The sequence below is a fragment of the Hemicordylus capensis genome, chromosome 15, assembly GCF_027244095.1.
Source record: "Hemicordylus capensis ecotype Gifberg chromosome 15, rHemCap1.1.pri, whole genome shotgun sequence".
Taxonomy (NCBI): domain Eukaryota; kingdom Metazoa; phylum Chordata; class Lepidosauria; order Squamata; family Cordylidae; genus Hemicordylus; species Hemicordylus capensis.
In genome coordinates this window covers 13974427-13992592 of record NC_069671.1, presented here as the reverse complement: position 1 = coordinate 13992592, position 18166 = coordinate 13974427, and the positions used below count along the sequence as shown (strand labels likewise).

Genomic DNA, 18166 nt, shown 5'->3' with positions numbered 1-18166 from the left:
GTCTACTTCCGGTAAAGGCGACAATGGGGCGGCAGGGAGGTACGCTGCCACCCCGGTGGACTTTTAAAAGCGGGGGCGGGGGGGAAGCGGAGGGAGGGATAAGTGCACCCTCACCCACCCTTAAAGCAAAACCCCCACTCCCCGCCTTCGAACCGGTGGAACCGCCCGAACCGGTTCGGAGGGCCTCCGAACCAGTTCTGTGCACATCCCTAGCCCAGGCTGATCCCCCAGACCATCCCTGTGCCCACAGTCTGTGTGTGGAAGTGATTCTTTTGCTCCACCGCGTAATTCTTTTGCTCCACCACGTAAAAGGGGGCTCCACCCAGTAAACCAAGTAAACTCCATCACTTGCTCCACCAAGTAAAAAGGGGGCCCGTGAGCCCGGTCAGTCTGCTAAGGGCCCCCTAAACCTCAGGATATTGTGGACAGACTTCTTATTCATCCACAAGCAAACATGCTAGAGACTTTAAAAAAAAACAACTAATGCCTGAACGTATGTAAATGTAAAGAAGACTGAACGAATGCCAACGGGTACAGCAACCAGCCTCAGAATTGATCATGAAGACATTGAAGTGGTGGATGGCTTCTTCCTTTTGGGATCGACCATCAACAGTAAAGGATCCAGCAGTCAAGAAATAAACCACAGACTAGCACTTGGTAGGGTAGCAATGAAGGCCTTGGGAAGGATATTTAGATGCCGTGACGTGTCAACACCTACAAAGATTAGAATCGTTCGTACAATTTTTCCCCCCGTGACACTCTATGGATGCTACGCACACACACACACACACACACACACACAGCCTCGCAGCACCTCAGAACAAAACCTCTGGGAAAGCCTGGAAAGGCTTCTCTGTTGGGATCAAGTACGAAAACCATGCACCTTGACCAGTGTTAAGGTTCAGTCATTTCGGCTTTTACCTCAACATAAAATAACAGAACGCCTGCCTGCAGCCCAGCTTTTCTCAATCCCAATGGTCCCGAGAGAAATCATTACCAAACACCATGGCCAAACAGAGAGGACAGTGTGTCATTTGGACCATTACGTATCTGTTTTGTTTTTTAAATTTAATTTCCTGATTCTCCCTGGCCACCTTTAAACCCTGAGGTTAAAAAGCCTCGCTTTCTGCTCAGCTAACCCAGCAGTCAAGCATTACACGAACTGGCAACTTATCTGTTTTTAATGAGGTTAATATAGTGCCTGTTATAACTCTTTCCATTCCTATTAGAGGCCTAAATCTACTGTGCCCCTCCGAAAAGCCATTATCCAGACAGTTGCTTGGAAGCCTACGAGCGGCAATTTATTACGTTTTTAAGGCAGTTCAGTGCTGAACTCTGCCAGTTACAAAGCATAGGCCACGAGTTTTCAAGCAAATAATACGGCTGGTCATGGGGAGTTGAATCACCTGGATCAAAAGGGGAAGGGGAGAAAACCAGACATTCATACACAGAGAGGCCAACTGAAATTAGTTTTCAGGAGCTATGTACATGGGATGTAAAGAGAGACCCAAAGCCAGGCAATTCCTAAATACCTTTGTCACTGTGGTGCATACTCAGTATCCTATACTACTGATCAGATGCCTCCAGGAAACTCCCCAGAAGGGGACAGTTATTCTCTGTTATGGTTATTTAGCAATTGTTATTTAGTGGTACACTGCCTCTGTACCTGGAGGTTCCACTTAGCTATCACAGCTAATAGCTGTTAACAGCTTTCCATGAATCTGTTTAGCTTTGTTTTAATGCCATCATTGCATCTTGTGACAGACATGGCAAGTTCATTAAACATTAAGACAGAAAAGTTAGATGTATTTCCAGAAACTTCCTTTGGCCCAGGATGCAGTTGTTTAGTGGCAGACCATTATCATTGCCCTCCAGTGGTTCCCAAACTGGAAGCCTCCAGATGTTGATGAACTACAACTCCCATCATCCCCAGCTACAATTTATTCTGGCTGGGGATTATGGGAGCTGTAGTCCATCAACATCTGGAGGCTCCCAGTTTGGGAACCGCTAAACCCATCACAACTGCACTGGTTGCCTATTAGCTTCTGGGTACAATTACAAGGGCTAGTTCTCACTTTTAAAACCCTGAATGGACTAGTATCCCCAAATCATCATGTGCCTCCCCATGTTGTACCCCAACAAAGAGAGGTTCGAGCCAAACACATCACCAGTCGAGAAGGTTTTAAAAGGCTTTATTTTGCTCTATAGTAGCAAAAGGTCTTGGATAGCTATCGCTCAAGTCCAAGACCCCAAACATACACAGGCAGGATATATTTATAGCCTAGGAGTCACGTACATAGGTACTGCCCATTTTCTTTGTCTGTAACTTTCTGTAAATTTCCAGCTAACTTCTGCACATGTACCTGAGTCAGTACATAAAACATCTTCTTATCTAGTGTCTCCTGGCCCTCCTTGGCACAGAAAAACAACTCCTTATTAGGAATCACCTAGCCCCCCTTTACACAGTCTGATTATCTGCAGGGTAATATGGGTTTGGTCCGGATCAGGCCTACACCACCCACTCACTACAGTCATTGGGAGAGGCCTGCCCCCCCCCATCCATCAGTCGTGCTGAGATGAGCAGAGATTAAGTGCAGCAGGGCCTTCTTTGTGGTGGAGCCCTGTTCTGTAGTACTCGTTTCTGCTCCCTGAGAAAGTAGGTTTTCTTCCACCCTATTTCGCTTCTGCTAGCAAGTGAAAACATTTTTTTGTTTTGTGGGATTCTGCTGAGTACATCCGTTGGTTTCATGGTTGTAATTGCTGGTGGCTAATATATTGTTTCTAAGATAGTGGTGTTTTTAGATGGATGATGGAGAGCGTGCATTTCCCTCCACTCTTTCACTACATGCCTAGTACTAAATGCATGCTCTCTCCAATTCATGTATTATATAAGGGCCATTATAGTGACTGTGAGTTGGCAAGTCCCCAGTTCCAATTCAGCTATCCCGGCCACAAATTCACTGCATGGTTTTAGTCTTAGGCGAACCATTAAGTAGGTCATAATTTCTCAGATCTTTTTATCCTGCCTTTTCCCTGCCTCATGTTTTCAAGTCAGCTTGCAAATTAAAATATACAGATTTAACACCACAAAATTACAAACGGTGTAAGAAGTATAAAGAGTCATATATTTAGAAAACATATATTAAAAGTGCAGAGCTTATGGAAATATTTTATTTTATTTTAATTTATTTATTTTATATACTGCCCATCCAAAAATGTCTCGGGGCGGTTAGACCCATAAAACACTAAAAACGGGGAGCAGAAAACAACACGCATAACATCCTGTTATTAAAAGGTCTGGGCAAATATATCTGTTTTTACCCAGCACCTAAAATTAATGAGTAGGTGCCAGACACACAGATCCACAGTGAAAAGATTCCAGAGTTGGTGGAGTGGGATCAATGCTGAGAAGGCCCAAAATTTGGTCACTACCTACCTAATCTCAGGAGGCAAGAACTGCCCCCCCCCAAATGGTTTTCTCCAGAAAAATCTTGATGAACAGAGAATAATCTGGTCTATCTTAAAGGGCTCTTGTAATGATTACTGGAATTCTGAATGTAAAGTAACTTAAACACTTGGAATGTACTATATCAACTCTAACAATTATTAATATTCAGAATCAAGGAATGTCCCACCTGCAAAATGGAGAATTTCACTGGGGACACGGATTGTTTCCAAACTCCTAGAAGAAAATTAAATAATCTCTGCACATACAGAACACCCAATGGACCCCTACAAAATTCGGTGACATGTCTGATGCAGATAAACCAATCTGCCTCTAGCACGGTGGCGAAGAGACAGTGTTACAAAAGCGGGTTCAAATCTCATCTGTGCCATGGCATCACCGAATGGCCTTAGATCTCCTGATCTCTCAGCCTCAGCCTTCCCATCTGCAGTGCAGGGATAAAAACAATACTGGCCTACGTTACAGGGTTGCTGTAAGGATTACATCAATGTCAAGATAATATATCAATTTTGAACACTTGAAAGTGTTATATGAATGCTCAGTCTGTGTCAGTTTCAGACAACTTCTTCTTCCTCAGTGCCTATGCAAGACTTTGGGTCAGTTTATTTATCTATCTTATGTATATACTGCCTGATATGTGTATCTCTGGGCAGCGTACACAATTTAAAACAAATATAAAACAGAGTGAAAACAAAACAATTTCACAGAATAAGAAGTTAAAACAATTGCATAGGATAAAAAAAAACAGTTAAAAATTCGTTTCAATTAAAAGCCTGAGAAAACAGATGTGTCTTGAGGGTCTTCCTACAAGCAAGCAGAGATGGAGATACCAGGGAGCATATTCCAAAGCCACAGAGAGCCAAACAAGCTGGTGGCAACCGTAACCGGACCACCCGAGATTTTATTTATTTTTCAAATTTGTAGACAGACCCAAACTTCCACTTATTAATAGGCTTAATAGACGACGGGGTTCATGACACACTCTCAAGTACCCTGGACCCAAGCTATTAAGGACTTTATAGGTAATAACCAGCACTTTATGTTTTGCTTGGAAACATATAGGCAACCAGTGCAATTCTTTCAGAATCGGTGTTATATGGTCCCTTTGAGTTGTCCCAGAGACCAGTCAGGCTGCCACATTCTATACCAATTATAGTTTCTGGACTACATAAAAAGACAGCCCCATGTAGAGCGCATTACAGTAGTTGAGCCTGGAGATTACCAGCATATGCACCACTGTTTTAAGGTAATTTACTTCCAGAAATGGGTGTAGCCGACGTATCAGCCGAAGCTGATAAAAAGTGCTCCTGTCCACTACCTCAACCAGAGAATCCAGAGAGAGTTTTGGATCCAGGAGCACTCCCAAGCTACATACCTGATCTTTCAAGGGGTGTGTAACCCCATCCAGAACAGGCAGATCTAAATCATCTCTTGGGTTCCAACCCCTCACAGTCAGTACCTCTGTCTTACTTGGATTAAACTTCAGTTTATTATCCCTCATCCAGCCCATTACCACCTCTAGGCAGGCATTTAGGGAAATTATACCATTTCCTGAAGAGGCTGATATGGAGAAATAGATTTACATTACCAGCATATTGATAACACCCTGCACAGGGGTATAGCTATAATTTACCGGATGGCTCCAGATGGCCCCCAGCTCCACCCCTTCCTATTTTCTTCACTCTGAGGGGCCGCCAGGGAGAGGGGTGAACACAGGCCCCCTCTCCCCTAGCTACGCCCCCTGATTCCTGCAGCAAATCTCCTGATGATCTCTCCCAGTGGCTTTATGTAGATGTTAAAGAGCAGTAGAGACAGTTTAGACAGGCAGTAATTTTTTCCTGGACTGAACCACTGTAAGGTGCAAGTGTCATGGTTCTCCCGTTCCCATAGGAAAACATTCAGGTAGAACTTCCTGCAGATAAGATTATGGTATATCAGGGAGAAGACTAACCTGAACACTTTCCATCTACTATACACATTTTCTCTCTGCATGGAGGGCTTATTCCCCCCACCCCCAGGGAGAATTAAAGCATACAATTATTTTCAGCCACCCACTCAACACACATCTAGAACTTGGATTCCAGGACTTGCCACTTGAATCTACCGACTGTGCTCACGGGCATTCTATTGCGTGAAGATAATTTTGCAAAGATTAACCCACAAAAGACCACAAAAGCAGGGGCGGGGGAGAAGGGACGCAGGCCACACACCAACAACATGCCTGACAATATGGTTCCGCCCACGTGTATTTCAAGAAGGGTTAGACTACAGTCAGCTCATGGGAATGTTGAGAATCTGCAGAGATAACGCTGTACAGCTTGTGAAAGAAAGAAAAAAAAGAGAGAGAGATAAAACCAGAGGAGAGCAAGGACACAAAAGAGGGAGATAATCAAGCCAGAGAGGAAGCACAACAAGTTCTGCTCGAAAGAACAGAGTCAAAAAGGGAAAACTGGGTTCTTTGTTTCCTCTCAATTTATCTATCACAATTCCCATGCTCCGAGGAGGACACAAGGTCGTTCTATTCATTAGACTTAAATCTTGTTCAAAACAGCCATTTTGTTCCACGCACACCCACACAAAGCAGCAAAATCCTTGAGAATTCAGACTACGTGGTCTATAGAAACATAATTGCATTAACACACATTTTTTGCCTGCTGGCTCCTTCAGAGAAGAGAGCATCCACGGCTGCTATAAGATAATGAAGGGAAAACCTAACTCAGTGAGGAGTAACACCCTGTACCAAACTTGCAGGGGTGGGGGGCTTGGGGAACAACAAAGATAACTGGGGAAGGAGGACACCCACAAGCCAGGTTTCTAACATGATGAATGGTGCAGAGAAAGGGTCATTTTTGTCCCTCTCTTACAACATTAAAATCCAAGATCTCCTCAAGTCGCTGGCCATAGCTGGGAACAGAATGCTATGCCCTCCCCCAGCAAGGCGAGGCACAGAACCTTTAAAAGTGTCCAATGCATGCAAAGCAGTCCACTTTCACACAACCCGTTTTAAGTTCTTTCCAGGAGCCCTCCTTGTGATGACAAAACTGCAGGGGAGTCAAGCAAGCCGAGGTCCATCACATGAGCCGTTTTTCCAGCTGGGGGGATTTCTAAAACTTGATTTAAAGGGGCAGCCGCTTCTGTGGGACAGACGGTCCGCTCATGCAGCCTCTGAACATACATGCAGGATTACTTGTTTGAAAACATCCCCCCACTTCCAATCTCCCTGCAGGACGAAAGTAAATGTGCCAAGGAAAAGGCTACTCTTGCCCCATCTGTCCCCTAAGGCTAGAAACTGTGGCTCATGAGAGGCCTCTGAACCAGTACTAAAGTAAAATGTGTCATTGAGTCGGTGTCGACTCCTGGCGCCCACAGAGCCCTCTGGTTGTCTTTGGTAGAATACAGGAGGGGTTGACCATTGCCTCCTCCCGCTCAGTATGAGATGATGCCTTTCAGCATCTTCCTCTATCGCTGCTGCCCAATATAGGTGTTTCCCATCGTCTGGGAAACACACCAGCGAGGATTCAAACTGGCAACCTCTGGCTTGCTAGTCAAGTCATTTCCCCGCTGTGCCAGTAGGTGGCTTGAACCAGTACTAAAAAACCTAATTTCCATATCATTTTAACCTGGCAAAGGCCCTCCGTTCTGCTTTACCACATAGTTGTCACACCATGAGGGATTTTGACGCAAGAGGCTGCATGTTGAGAAACCAAAAGTTACAACACCAAAAGAGGATGGGGTCTGCCTGGATGGGGGTCTCCCGCACTTCCACTTTATCTCTTTGAACAGCAAGACTAGGAAAGACTTCCAAGGCTTCTCTGAGAGACACTGTCAGTGTGCAATTCTGGGCTAAATTACCAGTCTGGGACAGGGAGAGGCCGTTTCCTCCTCTTCATAATATCTTAGATCACTTTCATAAGCAATACTTAAATTGAAATGTACATTGTAATGTGAAGCCAATACCTGCTTCATCTAGAGAGCATGCATCTGTTATAAACGGACTCCTTTGCATTCCAGATCATTTTGTTTATTTTATTTTATTTTCATTTTTACATTTTATATCCCGCTCTTCCTCCAAGGAAACCAGAGCTGTGTACTACATACTTGAGTTTCTTCTCCCAACAACCCTGTGAAGTAGGTTAGGCTGAGAGAGAAGTGACTGGCCCAGAATCACCCAGCAAGTCTCATGGCTGAATGGGGATTTGAACTCGGGTCTTCCCGGTCCTAGTCCAGCAATCTAACCACTACACCACGCTGGCTTTAATAACATTTTAACAACAGTCACACATGCGCCCACATTTTAGGACACACAAGTGGTGCTTTAGTGTCAGGTGTGAAATCACCCTACATTTCGCCTTCATTTGCACAACACTTCAAAGGCAGCTATCTAACAACATATTCACAAAATAAGTACTGCCCTAGCCTGCTTAATGTACAGAGGCCAGCAGCACAGAGATAAACCTTCCCTTCCAGTAATTTTGTCAAGTGTCAGTTATCTGACTCCTAACTTTTTGAGTTGGCTCTTGGTTCCAAAGGAAGTTTGGCAAGGCCTGTACTAGAACGCCAATCAGACCCTCAACTCGGTCCCCCCAATACTAACCCTTGAAATAGCAGTGTCAGCTGAGCTCCATTCCCCCATTCCTCCCAAAAGTATATTACAAAACAGGGAAAGGTGAAGAAGAGGACAACGAAAATTAGCAAGACATTCCCTTCAGGGGGTGAAGCCACTCTGGGAAGAGCAGAAGGTTCCAAGTTCCCTCCTTGGCAGCTTCTCCAAGATAGGGCTGAGAGAGATTCCTACCTGCAAACTTGGAGAAGCCACTGCCAGTCTGTGAAGACAATACTGAGCTAGAGAGAACAATGGTCTGACTCAGTATATGGCAGCTGCCTATGTTCTAGCACTGTTTCCTCTGTATTTTCAACACTGACTTCAGAATTAAGTTATGAAAAAAGGCATTTAAGGGGAGACATGCTAGAGATGCACCTAGGTCATTTTGGAGCCTGGACCTAAAGGCCTTTGGAGCCCCCCCCGCATGTTAAGCATCATTTTTTACATTTAGGTTCTTGGGGGCACAAACGACACCATCCAGGACAGAATAAAGACAATTTGCGGGGCCCCAGGGCAGGGGGTGTGAGGCCCTGGACCTCGGACCTGAAGTCCAGGGGTAAGAGTACCTCTGTAGAGGTTTATAAAGTTGTGCGGAAGGAGTGGACAGAAAGAAGGTTTTCTCCCTCTCCCATTACACGAGAACCAGGGGTCATCTCATGAAACGGATTGCCAGGAAATGTAGGACCGACAAGGAAGGGTTTTTTCCCCACACAGCACTGTTTGATAGCTGCTTCCCACAAAGACACAAAGAAATCTTATGTAGATGCAACTAAATGTTTATTCAGAAGCTGGTCTTGTGGTACCAAGTATGGCTAGTCCCCTCTGCTAAGCAGGGTCCACCCTGGGTTGCAGATGAATGGGAGACTACATTAGTGAGCCCTGTAAGATATCCCCCCCACCCAGGGGACGGGGCTGCTCTGGGAAGAGCACCTGCATGCCTGCATGCAGAAGGTCCAAAATTCTCTCTCTGGCATCTCCAGATAGGGCTGAGAGAGGCTCCTGCCTGCAGCCTTGGAGGAGCCGCTGCCAATCTGGGTAGACAATACTGAGCTAGATGGACCAAGGGTCTGACTCGGTACAGTATATGGCAGCTTCCCTTCCTAAGGTAAGGGGGGGGGAGTTTCTCCTCACTCAGTCACTCCACCCTTGCTGCAGCAGCCACTGCCCACAGAGAGGCAAAATTTGAGGAGGGACAAAATTTGCCGCTGTAGGCAAATACCTACCCTGCCTCTCCGTTAATCTGCCACTGGCTTTGGGTCGAATACAGCAGGGCTGTTCTTATGTCCAGCCACCGACTCAGCAGAGACCCTACTGGATTTCTACCATCTACACACACAGTTAGGGGGATCAACAATGTGCAGCAGCAGGCCAAATAAGAACATCAAAGAAGAACCCAAACGGATCAGCCCACAGGGCTATCTAAGCCAGTAACCTGCTTCCCACAGTGGCCAATCACATGTCTCCAGGAAGCCGCCCAGAAGGCCAGCTTCTTGGCTTCTGCTGTTGCCTCCCAGCAACTGGGAGTCGGTGGCCTCCCATCTCTGAATGCATTTGTTCCATATAGTCACTCATCATGGCTAATAAGTGCCAGCAGCCAAACTGATGGAGAAGCTGAATCCTTCTTTCATGGCATCCAAGCTAGCAGCAATCACATCCTGCGGGAGCGAACTCCCAAAGCCCATTACCGTTTTTACATGTTACTTATTTTATCTGTCCAGAATCTCCTAACAATTCCAGCGTGGGACCACGAAGGGAGAAAAAGTCTCTGCCCACTTTGTTCACACCAGGCACGATGTGAGAACCCCTCTGTCGTGTATCCTTCCCATTGAGTGCCACCTTCCCCCCACAAACCAAGAAGCCTTGAACCCTCTAGCCTTTCCTCCTAGGGAAGGTGCTCCAATCCCTTCATCCTCTGGGCTGTCCTTTTACATACATTTCCCAGCTCCAAAAAATCTCAAATTATCCCCTACAACACACAAAGAAGAAGAGTCCGCCATAAGATCCGGGTGCCTCCTTTCATTTATTTACTTACTTACTCATTTAAAACATTCAAATCCGTCCCTTCTGCCCCTACAGACACAAACTTGGCCTCATCTCCATCCTCTGAATGTATGGCTCTTCTGCAAATGCAGGCTCTCCGAGTCCTGCCTAAGGACCTGCTGTTCCTGCCAACCCCACGTCGGATTTTCCATCCTCTGTGCAACCAGTTCTGCCTCCCAACGAAAACTTTGAAATATTGGACGAGCCACCTCAAGCCGAGTCCAGAGGCTGACAAATTATGATTCACCAGCATCGTACTCATTTGGGAGCAGGGCTGGCTGGCGCGGTGCAGAAAACAGGGAGGGGGGAAATGTGGCCGAGCGAACTTTCCCCCTTTTCTTGGTGGAAAGAGCGGGGCAAAAGGGACCTCCGGACAGAAGCCCCTCTCAGGGGGCCCCGATCTGCCCTGCTTCCAAGCCCAGATGCGTTCAGGCGGGCACGGCCATCAACGCATTTGTAAGACGGGAATCAGGCGGTGTGGAAGCTGGAGAGATGGCTGGGGGGGGCACCCTCGCACCTCTCCGTGTTTGAAGAGGAACCTCTTCCGCCGTGCGCGCGCTTCCCCTTTCAGGCGGGCGGCGGCGGCGGCAGCAGCATCCCGAACAACGGGAGCAGCCAGGATGCAAAGGCTGCCAGCCAAAGGAAACCCACCAGGCAGGTATGTGGGGGAAGCTTCCCTTTGAAAACGAAGACCCAGAGCTCCCCCGCCTCCCTCCTCCCCGGCAGCTTGCAGCTTACCTGCTGCCCGAGGCTGGCTGGCTGCTTGTTTGCTTGCTTGCTTGCTTGCTTGCTAGCAGATGCTGCTACTGCTGCCACCCCCGGCGGCAGCCTCTGGCCAGGGTGTCCATTGCGCTCCCAGATGCTGGCAGCTGCGCGCCGATTGGCTGCGCCGAGGAGCTTTTCCTGTCCAGAAAGCGAGAGTCGCTGGGAAGCAGCTCGCTGCTGATTGGACGAGCCGCGGAAGCCGAGAGAGGCTGTGAGTGGTCCAGATGTGGAGGAGGAGGCGGCCGCCTCCCACCTCCTCCTCCTCCTCCTCCTCCTCTCATGTCTTTTTTGGGCTCTTGTTCTGTCTGTGTCTCTGTGTGCGCCTTTCAGTTTTGCTGCCTAGATGTAAGTGGAGACGGAGGCAGGCTTGCGGGAGCCAGCACGAATGGTCCCTTTGCTAAGCAGGCTTTGCTTCGGTTTGCATTTGGAGGGGGGACTGCGCCCGAGCACTGTGGCTCTCTGCTATAAGATATCCCCGCCCGCCCTGCCCCCCGTAACTCAGTGGTAGGGCCTCTGCTGGCATGCCAGGTTGAATCTCCAGGTAGACAGCCACTCCCTCCCATCTCTCCAGCCTCCATCGCAGTCTGGGAGTACTTCTGGATCCACACCTCTCCCTGGTTTCTCAGGTTGAGGCAGTGGCCAGGGGTGCTTTCTATCAGCTCCTCCGGCTGATACACCAGCTGCGCCCATTTCTCAAGATCAAAGACCTCAAAACTGTGGTACATCTGTTGGTAACCTCCAGACTTGACTTCTGTAATGCGCTCTACGTGGGGCTGCCTTTGTACGTAGTCCAGAAACTTCAGCTGGTTCAGAATGCGGCAGCCAGGTTGGTCTCTGGGTCATCTAGGAGAGACCACATTACTCCTTTACTGATGGAGCTACACTGGCTGCCAATTGGTTTCTGGACAAAATACAAAGTGCTAGTTATAACTTATAAAACCCTAAATGGCTTAGGCCCTGGGTCCCTAAGAGAGCGTCGTCTTCATTATGAGCCCCAACGCCCATTGATGTCATCTGAGGAGGTCGGTCTCCAGTTACCGCCAACTCGTTTGGTGGCTACACAGAGACGGGCCTTCTCGGTCGCTGCCCCGAGATTGTGGAATGTGCTCCCTGCTGAGATACGATCCTCCCCATCTCTGGCAATTTTCAAAAAACACCTGGAAACCTTTCTTTTCACCCAAGCTTTCTCAGCTTCCTAAATTGTGAGGGTTTTAATTTCTGGTTTATTTTAAAATTCAAAACCCGATTTCGGGGTTTTTAATCACTGTAATTGTTTCACTGTTGTTTTAAAATGTTTTTAAATTGTTAATTGTTATGTTGTTTTTTAATTTGTATTAGCTCTTTACTGTTTTAGTAGTGTGTTTTGATTGTAAACCGCCCCGAGCCATTTTGGAAGGATACAAATCACATAAATAAATAAATAGAAATCTCCAGGTAAGGCTGGGAGAGGCTCCTGAGAGTCCTGCCTGCAGCCTTGGAGAGCTACTTCCCAGACCAGGGGTCCCCAAGCTGTGGCATTCCAGATGTTGATGAACTACCATCTCCATCATCCCCACAGCCACAATAAATTGTAGCTGGGGATGGGTAGGAATGGTCATTCAGCAACATCATCTGGAGTACCACCGTCTGGGAATCCCTGCTGCAGACATTACTGAGCTAGATGGACCAATGGTGTGACTCAGTAGAAGGCAGCTTCCTATGTTCTGATGAGGACACTGGAGAAAGGAAGCAGAGATGCTCCTGCAACCTTCTGGCATTTCATTGCGATATGTCCCCGCTGTTTACGTACATTCTGTTTAAAACGGCTCGTTTTAAAACCGGGTTCTGCGGCTGTTTTTAAATCTTGGTAAAGGTAACGTGTGCCATCATCGAGTCAGTATCAATTCCTGGCGCCCACAGAGGCCTGTGGTTGTCTTTGGTAGAATACAGGAGGGGTTGACCATTGCCTCCTCCTGCACAGTATGAGATGGTGCCGTTTAGCATCTTCCTATATCACTGCTGCACGATATAGGTTTTCCCCCAAAACTATGGGAAACATACCAGCAGGGATTTGAACTGGCAACCTCTGGCTTGTTAGTCAAGTCATTTCCCCGCTGTGGCTGGAGATTATGGGAATGATAGCCCAACAACATCTGGGGATCCAAGTTTGAGAATCCCTGGAGCATTCCATCTAAGGAGAACAGTTCCTGCATCTCGTGAAGTGGGCTTCGTTCACAAAAACGCCAACCATAACAGCATGAGCCGATGCGTGTTTACTTGGAAGTTAAGTCCTGTGGGGTTCATGGGCACACAGGCCAGAGAGTACAGCCTCACACTGCAATCCGGTTGACAGTCACAGTCACTCCCCCTCTGCTCAGTGGGGCTTACTTCCAGATGTGTGACTAGGACTGAAACTTAGTCATAAGACTCTTCACAGTTTAATCCCTGGCTTTTATCATAGGAAGCATTTTTAAATAATAATAAAATATACTTGGCATTGATGTCGAATGTTAGTGCCTCCAAGGACACAAGATCAGCAGTGAGATATAGTGGTTAGAGCGTTGGACTACTAGGACCAGGGAGACCCGAGTTCAAATCCCTATGAAACTTACTGGATGACTCTGGGCTATTAACTTATCTCACAGTGAAACCTACCTCACAGGGTTGTTGTGAGAATAAACATAACCATGTATACTGCTCAGGGCTCCTTGGAGGAAAAGTGGGATATAAACAAACAAACAAACATCAGCAATAACCATTGAAGGAAATGTTATGCTAGATTGAATAGGGACTGTTGCTCTTCCCCTGCTAAATATAAGAAAGCCACGACTTTAAACGTTGCCCCTTTGTATAACCTTACAATCTAGATTGTACGCCCTTGGGGACCTGTCCTCTCATTGTTTGTAAAGTGCTGTCTACATGGATGGCACTTTATTAATCACCATTAATCTCAAGGAGCAAGACAAAAGGCCAAATACCATAATCCCACACTAGAAACAACAACAACAACAAAATGATATAGACACAACACTTGCCAGCATGAAGGTAATTCTGATTGTCTTGTCTGCATCCAAAGTGATACCTCATTCCTCGGACTCCATCACGGCTTTTAGAAAGCTTGTATAGACATGGCTTTTTACCCAGGCTTTTACATAATAGTTTTTACTGCTGCTTCTGTGTGTTTTTATCTGTTGTATTGTTTTTATGCCTGTTTTTATATGTTTTTATATTTTGCTTGATGTTTTTATTGCCTTTTTATTGTATGTTTTAACTTTTGTAAACCGCCTTGGGGTTTTCTTTTAATGAAAGGCGGTATATAAATGTGAAAATAAATAAATACATACATACATATGGCGCAGTGGTAAAACTGCCGCCCTGTAACCAGAAGGTTACAAGTTCGATACTGACCAGGGGCTCAAGGTTGACTCAGCCTTCCATTCTTCCGAGGTCGGTAAAATGAGTACCCAGAATGTTGGGGGCAATATGCTAAATCATTGTAAACCGCTTAGAGAGCTCCGGCTATAGAGCGGTATATAAATGTAAGTGCTATTGCGATTGCGATTGCTATATATACCTAACCTCAGTGACTGAACAACCAAAGAGGAATATACATTCTTATCTAGGCTTTTGCCCTGTCATATTCAGGAAATAATAAATTCTGGTTTGAAAGACAAAGAGGCCCTTGTAGAATAAATCACCACAGTTCCGAATGTCACTCAACTCTTCTCACCTAATGGCACGATAAAATCACTCACATCCAAAAGAGTTTTTCCTCCTAGCCATGCGTCTCTAGGGTCCTTCCCCTGCTCCCCCTTTCAAATCAACCCTTCAGACTTGTGATCAATGCTGTCAATCTCAGAATGGACAGCAATCTCAGAATGCTGTCCAGACAAGCAATTCTCCCACAGCAGCTGCCCAAGAATTGGTCGCTTTTTACGGCCCTTGATGGGAAACTTAATTTTGCTTCTGAACATCCCTGGAAGAATTCTCTTAGCCAATAGGATTATGAGAAATCCTTTGCAAAATCTCCGAAGGAAAACATGGGCTACACTATAGCCCGAGCAGCAGTCTGAGTTGCTTACCTCTCATGGGAAGGGTTTCTAGGCACCGTTCCCTTCCAGTGGTCAAGACAGGACATGAGACACACGGCCAAGTTCCCCAAGCAATGGCACACTGGGCGCTGGGTGTAACCGATGGCAAAGCAGACGAATTGTTCTCCAACTTCACTTCCACATACCACTGCTACATTATCAGACATTTATTATACACCACACCCACGGTTAACAATTGAGCAGGAAGACCTGCTTTGGGGTTTAATAAGTAGCAGCGTGCAGCCTGGTGAAAGGAAGATCCATCTCAGTTATATACATGAGATCAGCCCTGCTGGATCAGGCCCAAGCCCTATCTAGTCCAGGATCCTGTTTCACACAGTGGTCCATCAGATGCCTCTACTTTTCCCCTTCCTTGCAGTTACATTTAATCACTTAAGCTGCTCTTATTAATCTATATATATATAATTCTCCTGGGTGTGCCTTGGAATGTATGTCCCAGCACCCAGCTGATTGGCTGGGAGTTGTAGGCCAACAGTATCTGGAGGCCCAAGGTTAAGAAACCCTGCCAAGGTTAAGAAACCCTTCCACTCTGGGAAAAGCATCTAGGTTCCAAGTTCCCTCCCTGGAAGCAATTCCAAGATAGGGCTGAGAGAGACTCTGCCTGCAACCTTGGAGAAGCCGCTGCCAGTCTGTGAAGACAATACTGAGCTAGATAGACCAATGGTCTGACTCAGTATATGGCAGCTGCCTATGTTCTTCTGTTCCTAAGATGTAACCGCCAGCCGCAAAGAGCGCACAGATGCTCTGTGTGGGGTCGGCTAGTTGTTGTTAACAACAACAACAAATAATAATAATAATAATAATAGCTGCTCTTCAGTTAATGTTCTCAGAGTAGTAAGTTTAAAATATGAATAAACTTCTCAACTTAAAAAGCAAGACAGAGGACAGATAAAATTCTGGCATAAAACCACGTGATCTATACAGCGCGATTGTATTGCTGCATTCTTTCTCCTTGTTTTTTATTTAGGTGGTATGATTTTATGGATGTTTTACTTTGAAATGGATGTGAAGAGACAGCATATACATGTTTTTAAACAAACAGCAATTGTTTTTTTAAAGTTGATTTGGGTGCAAGCTTGCAGGGCAGATGAAATGCAGTGGCTGATGGTTTTCTTCCGCTGGGTTGCTTTTCTCCCCAGACCCTTCCAAGATTTTCAAGTGCCTCCAGCCACACCAACTCGAAACCAGTCAAGGAGAGGGAGAGGCAGGCTGTCTGCTTAAAACTGACATAGCGCAGCAATCTTTCAGGAAAAACAACTCCTCAGGATGTGTTGGCATTATTTTTGCATGCACTAAAAGCCAGTCTGAGGCCGATTTCCAGCTCCGAGATAGAAACAGAAGGATTTTCCCATCAGAGGGGCTTGAATAATGCAAGCCTAAAAAGACAGGTCTCTCAGGGTTCTCTTCTAAGAGCCGTCTGGAAAAAAGCTTGCAATTTGGAAACGAGTCCGTTGCCAGCGAACTTTGGAATGCAGGTGCCTTTTTTGACTTGAAAGCGCCAGGTTACCTGCCAATATCCACAGTACTATGTCAACAAAAAGAATGTTGGGTATAAAGCTTTCTTGGCAGAGCTAAGCTTGAAAACAAAAAGACACACCAAAGAGGAGCTGGGGATTCAGTATGGAGTATTATTGCTTATGCAGTTGCTATGCAGACCAACCTGCGTTGGGCGTGGTGGTTGGGAATATATATAATTTATTCATCATATTTATATACCGACTGATATATACATCAATCCAGAGGTTGCTGGTTCGAATCCCCGCTGGTATGTTTCCCAGACTATGGGGAACACCTATATCGGGTAGCAATGATATAGGAAGATGCGAAAAGGCATCATCCCATACTGTGCAGGAGGAGGCAATGGTCAACCCCTCCTGTATTCTACCAAAGACAACCACAGGGCTCTGTGGGCGCCAGGAGTCGAAATCGACTTGATGGCACAACTTGACCTTTAGGCAGTGTACACCATCCAAATTAAATTATAAAAACGAAAACAAACCACTTTCACAGAATAGAAAGTCACAGAGTGGAGCAATTAAAATAATTTCACAGGATAAAAGCAATTCAGCGGTTTGAATGTAATGTTAAATAAGAGCCTGAGAAAACAGGCTTGATCGGTAATAACCAGCACTTTGTATAGCACTCAGAAACATAGCAGCAGCCAGTGCGATTATTTCAGAATCTGTGTTATATGGTCCCTTCGTGTTGCCCCAGAGACCAGCCTGGCTGCCACATTCTGTACCAGTTGCAGTTTCCAAACTATGTATGAAGGCAGTCCCACACAGAGTGCATTACAGTAGTCCAGCCTGGAGGTCACCAGCATATGGACTACTGTTGTAAGGTCATTTACCTCCAGAAATGGGCATAGCTGACGTATCAGCCCAAGCTGACAAAAAACACTCCTGGCCACTGCCACCATAAGGTGGGTTATACATCGGAATATCGTTAGACAGCTTCTTCCTTAACACAAGATGGCTCTAGTTATGCAGCACTGGGGCAGAATCTTCCCCATGTGTTTGTCCGGTAATGGTAGCAACAAACAGCCCTAACTCATGAGATATAGATGGATTCAGATCTCCTACATCGCAACGTAGCAAGGTCATCTCTAAATAGTGAAGCGCCCAGGAAGAGGTTAATTATTGTACACCAATGTTCTCTGTAAGAGGGATTCCCAGATGTTGGCAACTACAGTCCCCACAATCCTTAGCCAAAGGTCATTGCAGCTAGGGATTATGGGAGCTGTAGTCACCAACATCTGCAAAGCCCTCTTACAGGGAACACTGTTGTGTATCCTCCTTTCTCCCCGATGACCCCCACCTGCTACCTAAAACCATTGAATCTTGTATCCGGGCACAGATTTCACAAACAGTGTTGGCCACTGCATGTCTCCTGGGAGGGACCTCAGGCAAATGCAAATACCCCCCCCAAACCAATTAAGAAATTTTTGGTGCAATGATGTTCCATCTTAACAGCTAAGCAAAAGAGAAAAGAGGCCTGGAACAGACAGAAGCTGGCTTCCAAGGTATGATAAGGTACGCCCAGGAAAGCTTTCAAGTACCTCTGGGGGTACACAAACCACATAAATAATTGGGTTTAGGGAAAGTGAGCTGTTAAGGCTCTTTCTCTGTCCTGGAGGACGACAGCGATCAACTAGCATTGGTGGTGCGCCGATAGCCATCCTCTGCCCTAACTTCACAACAA

The 18166-nt window shown here is 46.2% G+C and overlaps 1 protein-coding gene across 7 annotated transcripts in view; it reads right to left on the bottom strand.

The window, feature by feature from the left end:
- Positions 1-11042, bottom strand: part of CAMKK2 (calcium/calmodulin dependent protein kinase kinase 2) — a 45303-nt gene extending 34261 nt beyond the window's left edge. For 4 of the 7 annotated variants that reach the window (XM_053279453.1, XM_053279458.1, XM_053279459.1 and 1 more), the window contains exon 1: positions 10848-11042. The gene's annotated coding sequence lies outside the window, so the exon portion shown is untranslated. The remainder of the gene's footprint in view (positions 1-10847) is intronic. The other 3 variants (XM_053279452.1, XM_053279455.1, XM_053279456.1) reach the window with 1 other exon arrangement.
- Between the last annotated feature and the right edge of the window lie 7124 nt (positions 11043-18166).